The 10,130-nt window shown below is 49.4% G+C and overlaps 1 long non-coding RNA gene across 1 annotated transcript; it reads left to right on the forward strand.

Annotated features, from left to right (window-relative positions):
• Window positions 1-6,883: 6,883 nt before the first annotated feature.
• On the forward strand, window positions 6,884-8,760 carry LOC147582784 (uncharacterized). The gene is made up of 2 exons (XR_015248782.1): window positions 6,884-7,018; window positions 7,282-8,760. It is a non-coding gene; the product is annotated as an uncharacterized LOC147582784 (long non-coding RNA).
• Window positions 8,761-10,130: the final 1,370 nt, after the last annotated feature.

Genomic DNA, 10,130 nt, shown 5'->3' on the forward strand with positions numbered 1-10,130 from the left:
CTAAGTAGCAAATGAAGAGGGGGGTTACGTCAGACGGTGATGGGCGGGGGTGGAGGGGCGGTGCAGGGGGGGAATCTGGGGAGATGGAACCAGGCCGCAGTGAGGAGTTCGGACCTTATTCTAAACGAACAAAAATGGTCTAGGGGCTTAAAAACGTGAGGGACATGACCCGACCTAGGCTCCCGCAGGACCTCCGGCTGCCTGTGAGGAACACACCATAGGCGGGAGGGCAGAAGCAGAGACCCCACGTAAGAAGCAGCGTCATTTCCAGGCAGGAGCTGATGAAGTCTGGGCCAGGCTGTGCAGGGCAGGTGGCAACACGTAGTCAGACTCCGCCTTCTGTATTCGGGGGATTCGCCAAGAAGAGAGCAAGGGCTGCACCTGTCTTTTAACCTTGAACCACCAGGTTGGTGGACTGAGCACCAGCTCCTCTCTCTTGGGAGCAACAAGCACTCAGCGTAGGACCCACGGCTCAAATAGGCTGAATACGAGGCTCTGATTGTATTTTTGCTTCACTGACTCCTGGTGAAAACCAACAGAATATCCCGGTATAAGAAAGTGGGGTGAGGGGCGCCTGGGTGGCTCAGTCCGTTGAGCGTCTGGCTTCGGCTCAGGTCGTGATCTCGCCGTCCGTGGGTTCCAGCCCCGCGTCGGGCTCTGTGCTGACAGCTCGGAGCCTGGAGCCTGATTCTGTGTCTCCCTCTCTCTCTGCCCCTCCCCTACTCACGCTCTGTCTCTCTGTCTCTGAAAACTGAATAAACCTTAAAAAAAGAAAGAAAGAAAGAAAGAAAAAAAGCAGGGTGGGAACATCAGGGAGGACAGAGGGAAGCCTTAAAATATACGTACGTGCTTCCCTCCATTATAAAGATGCAAAGACTGAGGCACAAAGAGGTTAAGAAACTTGCTCTCCGTGCTACAGCCAGTAAGTAGGAAAGTCAGCATTTGAACCCAGACTCCGTGCTCTTAGCCACCGCACTATTTAACCGGTGTCCTGGCAGAGGATCCTGAGTTGTTCCTGAAATGTTATTTTTCCCTGCTATAGACACCCGTCTTTGCACCCTCGAGGGAGCATTTCTGAAGATGAGTTCAGGGGGTAGATGCAGCGGGTTTGGGGTCCCTCGTGATCTGTGACACCTGCCAGCCCCACCCAACAGCCCTGCACTCGTAGATCAGTGCCTCAAAGTCTTTCCTTCTGTGAAGGAGCGGGCGACCCTCCCCAGTGGCTGAACTGGCATTGGGAGGTGGCTGGGCACCTTGCGGGAGTGGAGGATGGGAGGGGAGGCCGAGTCTTCGGAACCTCTAAATCCAGCCAGGTCAGTGATGCTCATCCCCGGAACCCAACATATGATCCCATAGGCGCTGCGGCCGGCAGGTGGACGGGGCTGCTGAAAAGCGTACGGCCTCTTTTCTGCTCGTCTCTGTGGCGCTTCTGACATGTCTCTGGGCTGAAGATTTCTTGCCTAATCCCAGGCTTCCTTCCAGTCCCAGGGTGGAGAGTGTCCATCCATCCTGATGAGAATCAGTGCCAGACACTGAGGGTCTCATCCTGCTCCCTATTTGCAAGGTTGAGGTCTGGGGATTTTATACCATGAACGTCTTTGCCTTTCCCTCCATGAAATGGGCGTGCCTCCTTGAATTGTCACTTGGAAATATCAAAAGCCCAGAGGAACCGGTCGTATGAACTTATGGGTCACTAAGTAGCCTCAATTGTCAGCAAATTGGCAAATAAATTAGGAAAATTCCTATGTATGGGTGATGCTCAGAGACCTTTAGGCTTCTGTCATCGGGAGACTAAGAAGCAGGAGAAAACGTGAAAGCTGAGACCTTGTTCGCGTGGTGTCCTTTGGTCAGGGAGACGTCGCAGCCACGGACCCTGGCCGGGTGTTACTGGCTTAATCCAATGCAGACAAGCCTTTGGTGAGTCTTTTTGGGTGCAGGACTCTGCCAGGCCTTGGGGACACCCAGGTGAGTATGGCCTTCACCTTTAGGAGTGAACTGTCCAGCCCAGGGTCCCCGAACATCAGCTATCCACCTATAGCCTCAGGACTTTGCGACATCTGAGGCCAAAGAGTGATTGCCAATGTATGGTGCTACACTACGCCCCCACTCCTGGAGCCCAGGGGGTGTCTGTACAGGCAGGGGTGTGTCTGTGACCAGGAGAAGCAAGAGTCCCTCAGGAGAGCAGGACACAGACTGCTCGGGGACTCCTGGCTCGGGTCACATCTTACTCTGCCTCGGGCAATTGTATGACCTGGGACAAGACATTCTCCATCTTGGGCCTCAGCTTCAGCATCCATGCAGTCAGGAGTGTGGACCAAGGAATCACAAAGGCCAGTCTGCCCCGCCACCATAGCGGGGGGCCCAGCATCCGAGAGATAATAGCCTGTGAAGTCGGTCACATTATGGAAAGCCTGTCCAGCTCAGAAAGGCAGTGCAGATGTATCCTGAGAATGCACCCGTCTCCCTAGCACAGACAGGGAGGTCTGCTTGTGCAGGCAGGTGAATCCTGGTCTCTGAGAACACACTGCAGAGTCCGAGCCTACAGTGACCAAAGGGCTGCTCTGCCTGCATCGGTCAAGTCACTTCCAGAGCGAGGGATCCGGGGGCATTCCTGGATTGAGGTCCGCTTTTCTCAGGACTGCCTCCATTCAGCCGAGGTGAACAATGACAGGGAGCCACTGTTTGCTCTGGGAGCAGGAGGAAGGACAGAGAGAGAAAACATAGCTTCCTAGCATGTGCATGCCCCAGGACTTTCTCAAGAGATCGCGACACCCAGCATCTCGAAGGTTCGGGTGTCTTGGAGCAGGTCACGAGACGTTTGGGGGGATGCCTCACTCAGACTTGAGGAGCTTCCACAGCTTGGAGGGAAGAGGCTTTCTGGCCTGGCTTGCTGTGCTCTGATGGCCTCTTCTGGAGAAACTGACATATCACCGCTTGAATCCTTCTCCCTTTGGCTCCCCATCAGAATTTTCTGTTACAAGGAACAGAAATCCAAAGCAAGTAAGATTGTGCAAAGAAAAAGGGAAGTTTGTCTCATTAAAATTGGAAGTTCAGATGTTGCTAGCTTCAGGTGTGGCTGGATCCAGGAGCTCAGGCTGCATCTCCTGAATCTCTGTCTGTCTGATCTCAGTGTTCCTCTCCATGGCTTCACACTCAGACCAACTGCCTGTGTGGTGGCACCTGTACAGCACGCCATCCCACAAGAATGATGGTTACACATTCTCATTATGGCAGGAAAACCCCCACTGGGCCTGGCATTGTCTTCAAGCGAATCGGGAACATAAGAGCGGAAATCTGGCCTGCGAGCTCTCATGTTCAGTATTCACCTACAGGGAGGAGTGAGTCATTTCTCAGGTGTCTCAACCAAAACATTCCAAACTATGCCATCTATAGAGTCCTTTTCAGAAGGCCCAGACATCTTGGTTATTATCCAGACCTGCTTGTTTTCAGGCATTTTTTCTTTCTTTCCCTCCCCTAGTGATCTTAATTATGTGAATAATATGTGTAATTTTTTTAGTTTTGTTTAACTTTAGTTATTTATTTTGAGAGAGAGAGAGAGAGCAGGAGAGGGGCAGAGGGAGAGAGAGAGAGAATCCCAAGCAGGGACTCTAACATTGCGGAGCCTGATGTGGAGCTCGAACACACGAACCATGAGATCATGACCTGAGCCAAAATCAAGGGTTGGGCGCTTAACCAACTCAGCCATCAGGTGCCCCTATAATTGTAATTTGAAAAATTCAAAGGCAAATCAAAAGTAGCCCTCACTCCCCACCCACTTCTCAAACGTGTCACCATGGGCCAGTATAATATTCAATGTGATGTGTGTAATGCTCTAAGAACACACACACACACACACACACACACACACACACACACACACACACACGGGGTGGGGGGTGGTGGGAGGAGAGAAGAAAAATAAAGAAGAGGGAGGCAGAGAGCAACAGGGTCCTCTCTCAGATGGCATGACCAGGAGGGCCTCTTGGAGGAGGTAACCACTACAGAAATGAAATAAGAAAATGAGCCAGATAAACACCTGAGGGAAGGGCAGTTCTGGCAGAGGGAAGGGCAGTCCCAGCAAGTGTAAAGGCCCTGAGGCAGGAGCTTTTCCTTTTCTTTTCCTTTCTTGTCTTTTTTTTTTTTTTTTTAGTGAGCTCTATGCCCAACATGGGGCTTGAACTCATGACAAGATCAAGAGTCACACACTCCACCGACTGAGCTAGCCAGGTGCCCTGCAGGAGCTTTTTCACTGTGTTTGCAGAACAGCACGGAGAGCCGTGTGGCTAGAGCAAAGTGGGTGAGGCAGGGAAATGGTAGGGGCTGGTTGAAGGAATGATGGGGGTCAGACCACGTAAGGCCTTGTGGGCCATGGTGAACACTTTGACTTCGATTCCGAGCAGTGGAAGTTACTGGGGGAGTTTTGAATAATGAAATATGACGATCTGATTTAATGTGTTGGAAAGACCACTCTTCCTGCTGAATGGAGAGCACAAGGTAGGGGCCAAGGTGGACAGGAAGACGAGTTAGGGGATTCACACGACAGTCCAGGCGAGAAATGGCAGCATTTAGACAGAGCTGGAAGTCGGGGGCCTGGGTTTACGGACTCCAACTTTATTCTTCTCACTGTCCCAACATACCCCACTCTACCTTTCCAGAAAGTTCCTGCCATCCCATAATCTATTTCTTTGTGTACTTGAAAGACATCACCACACGACTTTTCTATCAGGCACGTGCTCCCATGTCACCTAAATCGGGGTTCACAGGAGCTGGTTTGGAGGGGGCGCTGTGCATATCTGCTACCCAGGGGAAGCAAGTCTCTGGACTTAGCCTTAACCATCAAAATATCTAGCAAACGCCAAGTCCCATTAGGAGGCAGTTGTTTGGACCCAGTCCTTTTGAATACTGAGTTCAGCATTTCAAAAAGTAGGTGACCTGTAGTGACACTAGATAATTTCACATGCCATGTCTGTAAACGTGACATATTTTTAAGGCAGGTATTTATTATAATGTATATTAGGAAAACCTAGAAAGCCTGGAGATGAGCTCCGTGATTTCACAGCCATAACTGCACGAACGAAGCTTAATTTGAAAAAGTGAGTCTGTTTACAGAAGACGGTTGATTAGGAGCGCAGGCGCGGCACGGAGGTGGCCCCAGCGACAGTCGTGAGGGGGTGTGTGAATGGGTGACGCTTGGGACACGCTGAGAATCTGGCAGGTGGGCGATTTGGGCCCGGGGGTTCAAGTCCTATCTGGGGGTGGGGGAGGGGGTGGACCCTCCCCAGCCCATCGGAGTCACAGAGAAAGGTGTCGGGGTGACCTCACCCCCGGCCCCGCACGGAGGGAACATTCGGTCACGGAAAGAAATTGGGTCTGTTTTTTTTTCCCTACATTACAGGCTAATGTTGGAGAAAACAAATTTTGGTTGGCAGACCCGGCTTCATCTAACCTGTTGAAAACTGGCCTCTTTGGCCCCTTCGTGGCTTGTCTGTCAGGCTCTTGCCTCCCACCCGAGCTGTCTGCCTGCATCAGGGCTGGGCTGCAGAAGGAGTTTAGATCATATGTTTTTGTATAAAAGACGCTGATTTATAGAGCCTCTTCATTATGGTGGTTTTAATGAAGCAGGTTACTGTCCCCAAGGGGAGGCTTAACATAGAGTGCTGTTTATGCGTAGATGCCGCAGCCATTTTAAAGGATTGTTAAAATTGTACTTTAATAGCGAGTTGACATAAATCTTTGGCTGCCTTGTTTGGGCCGCGATGAGTGCATCTAACAAGGCAATGGGCACAGGAGCTCACGGGCAAAAGCACCCAATGGCTAATTGCCTCTGAACTTAGCAGGTTGGAAACATAAGCACTCAAGACCCTGGTCTTTTCGCCCGGCAAAAATACGAAACGGTTCTGCAGGCTGCCTGCTTTTTTGCCAACACAGCACTTGGAGCCGCTGACTGCAGCAAGTGAATTATTCACCAGGTGGAAGCTTCCCCTGCATTCAGAGAGAAGGGTCTGGCAGGCCTGGGGGCAGCCAGCTTTTGAGCCTTTTTGCTTCGAAGGCGGTCTCTGGAGACCCGGAGAGGACGCCTTCTCGTTGCAAGTGCCTCACCATGGCTTGTGAAGAGCGGGCGAAGGCTTGGTCCTGCCCGGAGTGGCCTGGATTCCGGGGTTCAACAAACCGTTCTTGAGCACCTACCTAGGGCGTGGGACACTGGGCTTGATGGAGTCACTAAGGGGCTTTTAGTGGTGAGAGAACGTGGACCGAATACCCACACCCCCCGGGCTGCAGGGTGGTCCCAGGAAGGGAGAGGGGAGAGTGGACACGGCGAGGTGGGGCTGGGGGTTGTGAGTGACGCCTCTTCCAAGGAGAAGGTACCACTCAGGTCACTTTTACTGAGCCCCGCCCCATGGGGGAGGCGTGGTTCTAAGCCACCCCCTTAACCCTCACAACTCAAGAGGTGCAGAGCATTACTAGTCCCATTTTATAGGCAAGGAAACGGAATCAGTCACATAGAGGTTGAGTTCATTTAATCCGGTGAGTAAATGGCACAGTTGAAATTTAAACCACAGTCCGTTGAACTTCATAGCCTCTGTTTTAATCACTCTGCCATCTTGCCTCTCCTCCAAGGAGCTGCAGTGGCTAAAAACCAGATACTGAGCCCTAAAATTCGATACTCGGGACCCTGGCCCGGCTTTGCCAGTCTTGGATGACAGAAAGGAGACCCGAGCTGGTTGCTAAGCAACCTGCGCGTTGTCAATCCTGAGCGGAGCCGGCTCAGTGGAGGTCCTGGTTATCACGTGATGGAGACCCGACCAATCAGAGCGCCCCATTCCCCTGACTGCGCTGATTGGCTCAAGATGTGACCCAAGTTGCTGCAGAGGCAGTGGGACCTGAGACTTTCCAGTGATGGTGGAAGAGTTGTTCTCCACCTGCCGAGTGGCTGAGCTAGGAGGATATTAGTCCGGAGCTGCTAGGGGTCCTGCTGTCCCCAGGGGAAGGTCTGCCTTAGAGCAAAGCCACTATCGGGGTAAAAAGAGTCGAGACTGCATTCAGGATTAACCTAAATTTAATGTGAGCCAAGACAGTCCCTTTGTGCCGAAGCCAGTTTAAGTTGGTTTCGCCATCACTTGTAACCAAAAGTGTCGCGACAGACACTGTAGGGCAAGGGTTAGTGCTCCCATTTGACAGATGATAAAACTGAGGCTCCGGGCCAAAGACAAGAAAAGGGAAGGATCTAATAGTTATCACTTACCACTTACAGTTAACTGTCCCGTTGCTTTTTTTTTTAAGGTGATTAAGCTGGGTTGCAGGCCCTAACGTGCCACTACTCACAGTGAGACTGCAAATCACATTGTTCCAAGCCTCCGTGTACCCATCCAAGCAATGACTAAGGATTCCAAGGATGTTCCTTGTGGTATTAATAAAGCTCTGCTACAGAAAGTTTCCATAATCAATAGGTTCCGGAAAAGTTGCACCGGCTAGCTTTTTCTTTGGAACGTTAGCATGGCAAAGGTTTTGGAAATCCCAGCAGCCAAGACATATGTGTGTTCGACCCAGCATTTCCAGGTGTATAAGTTTGATTCCGAATGCATCAAAGGTGTTAAAACATGAGCAGAAAGAGAGAAAGAAAAAGACACCCAACGAGTAAAATCCTGCTTTGACATGTCAACAACTGTCACGAGGACTGAAAATTTGACTCAACGTTGGAAAAAAGCTCATTTGGATTCCCTCAAAGGCTGAATAAGTGGGAAGTCATCCAGGCTGCAGCATGAAAGCTGCAGGTTAGACAAAGAGAAGAAATGTCCTACAAGGCAAGTCCTGGACATGGAATCAGCTCTTGACGGGGAGATGTCCACCTGCGATAATCCAAGGACTAGAGGAACTTCCCTTGAAACAGAAGGCAGAACATAAATTTAGACATTTCCTGTTCGGACGGCATAACGCAGAGCACAAAGAGGTGACCTAAAGAAGCCCGTTAATGGTGACTTCCCATTTCTGTCCCTTCCAGTTCTCTGAGGTTTCTCTGTACCATTTCCAGAGTGACTAACCCCAGGCTGGATGGCCAGTGCTCCCAGGGGCAACGCTTTCCTTTGATCCTGGCTGTGCTCCACCGTGTATGAATTTGAACTTTCTTCTGCTGGTTGACCTGTGGTTGTGTCTCCAGACAGACCTCATACCAGCAACGGCACAGCCTCTGTCCCTCCCAGCAAATGGCAGCTCTCAGGAGAGATGGAGGGGGGAGCGTCAATAAGGAGCCCACAGGTTAAGGGACGGTAAGGGCCCCGAGACTGACATCAGAGGGAAGCTGTCCCCAGGCCTGCAGACTTAAGTACGGCCCCACGGCCAGCTAGAGAGTCACCTGACAAGAGCAATGGCTTCAGAAGAGAAACTCGGCCGTTGCCAACCTCTGCGCTTTGCCAAATGGGGGTTGGGGGGACAGAATTTTTTAATTTTGACGAAGTCCGATTTATCTTTCCTTTACTGTTGGCAGTGCGTCAGGTCGGCCTGAGGAATATTTGCTTTTCCCAAGATCTTTCACCCCTGTTTTCTTCTAGATGTTTTAGAGTTTTAGACTTTACGTTCAAGTGCATGATTCATTTGAAGTTAATGTTTATGTAGCATCAGTCAGGGGTTGAAGTTCATTTTCCCCCATATAAATATTCATTGACTTCTAAGCCATTTGTCAAAAAGGCTTTCTTTTCTTCACTGAATTACTTGGGCACCTCTGTTGAACATCGGTTGAATATAGATGAGTGATGTGTTTTTGGAGTCTCTCTTCTGTTCCACTGAATTAGGTATTTTTCCTTAAGGCCCTACCACCCCAGCTGGACTTCTATAGCTTGTAGTAAGTCTTGACATCAGTTAGCATGAGTCCTCCAACTATGTTGTTTAAAATTTTGTTGATTATTCCAGATGCTTTGTATTTTCATGTAATTTTTTTTTTTTTTTAGTGTTCCTTTATTTATTTTGAGAGAGACAGAGAGCGCATGAGTGGAGAAGGGACAGAAGGAGAGAGAGAAAATTTTAAACAGGCTCCATGCCCAACACAAAGTCCAACACGGAGCCCTATTTCACAACCGTGAGATCATGACCTGAGCCCAAATCAAGAGTCAGACGCTTAACCAACTGAGCCGCTCAGATGCCCCTCATGTAAATCTTACGATCAGCTCATCAATTTCTAAAAATGCCTGCTGGAATTCTGGTTGGGATTGCATTCAATCTCTAGATCAGTTTAGAGAGAACCCCCGTCTTGATGATAATAGTGAGGGGGCTTTTTAAGGTGTTTTTCTATTCATGTAGGTAATCTCTACACCCAATGTGGGCTCAAATTCACGACCCCAAGACCAAGATCAAGGGTCGTGTGCTGTCCCAACTGAGCCAACCAGGTGCCCCAAAGATTGAGTCTTTTATTCTAGGAACCTGGTGTATCTTTCCATTTATTTCAGAGTTTAATGTCTATCAGCAATGTTTTGTAGCTTTTAGAATACAAATCCTGAGAATGTTTTGTTAAATAAATCCCTAAGTATTTTGAAGTTTTTTTATGCTATTGTAAACGGCATTTTAAAATTTCATTTCCCAATTGTTCAGTGCTAGTATACAGAATTTAAATTGATGATTTGTATTGATTTCGAGCCTGCAATTTTTCTAACTCTCCTTACTTTCTGTCAGTTATTTTGTTGATTCTTTAGGACAAATGTCTCTTTTATCCAATCGTGGTCCCCTCCCCAGAAGTAACCATTGTTTTTTAAAAATTTTTTCATGTTTTTTTTTTAATTTATTTTTGAGACAGAGACAGACAGAGCATGAGCAAGGGAGGGGCAGAGAGAGAGGGAGACACAGAATCGGAAGCAGGCTCCAGGCTCTGAGCCGTCAGCACAGAGCCCGATGCGGGGCTCAAACTCACGGACCGCGAGATAGTGACCTGAGCCGAAGTCAGACGCTTGAGCGACTGAGCCCACCCAGATGCCCCAGAAGTAACCATTGTTAATTGCATCTTTCTAGATCCCTTTTTTATATATTCTCCCCGCGTGCATACGAGCCCATTAAAAAGGCATAATATTGGATCCTATTTCATGAAAATGTTATCAAATCGGGTTGTCATTATGCAACTTGCTTTCATTCTTCAACTTACTTTCACC

The sequence above is a fragment of the Puma concolor genome, chromosome A3, assembly GCF_028749965.1.
Source record: "Puma concolor isolate L17-30 chromosome A3, mPumCon1.1.hap2, whole genome shotgun sequence".
Classification (NCBI taxonomy): Eukaryota; Metazoa; Chordata; class Mammalia; order Carnivora; family Felidae; genus Puma; species Puma concolor.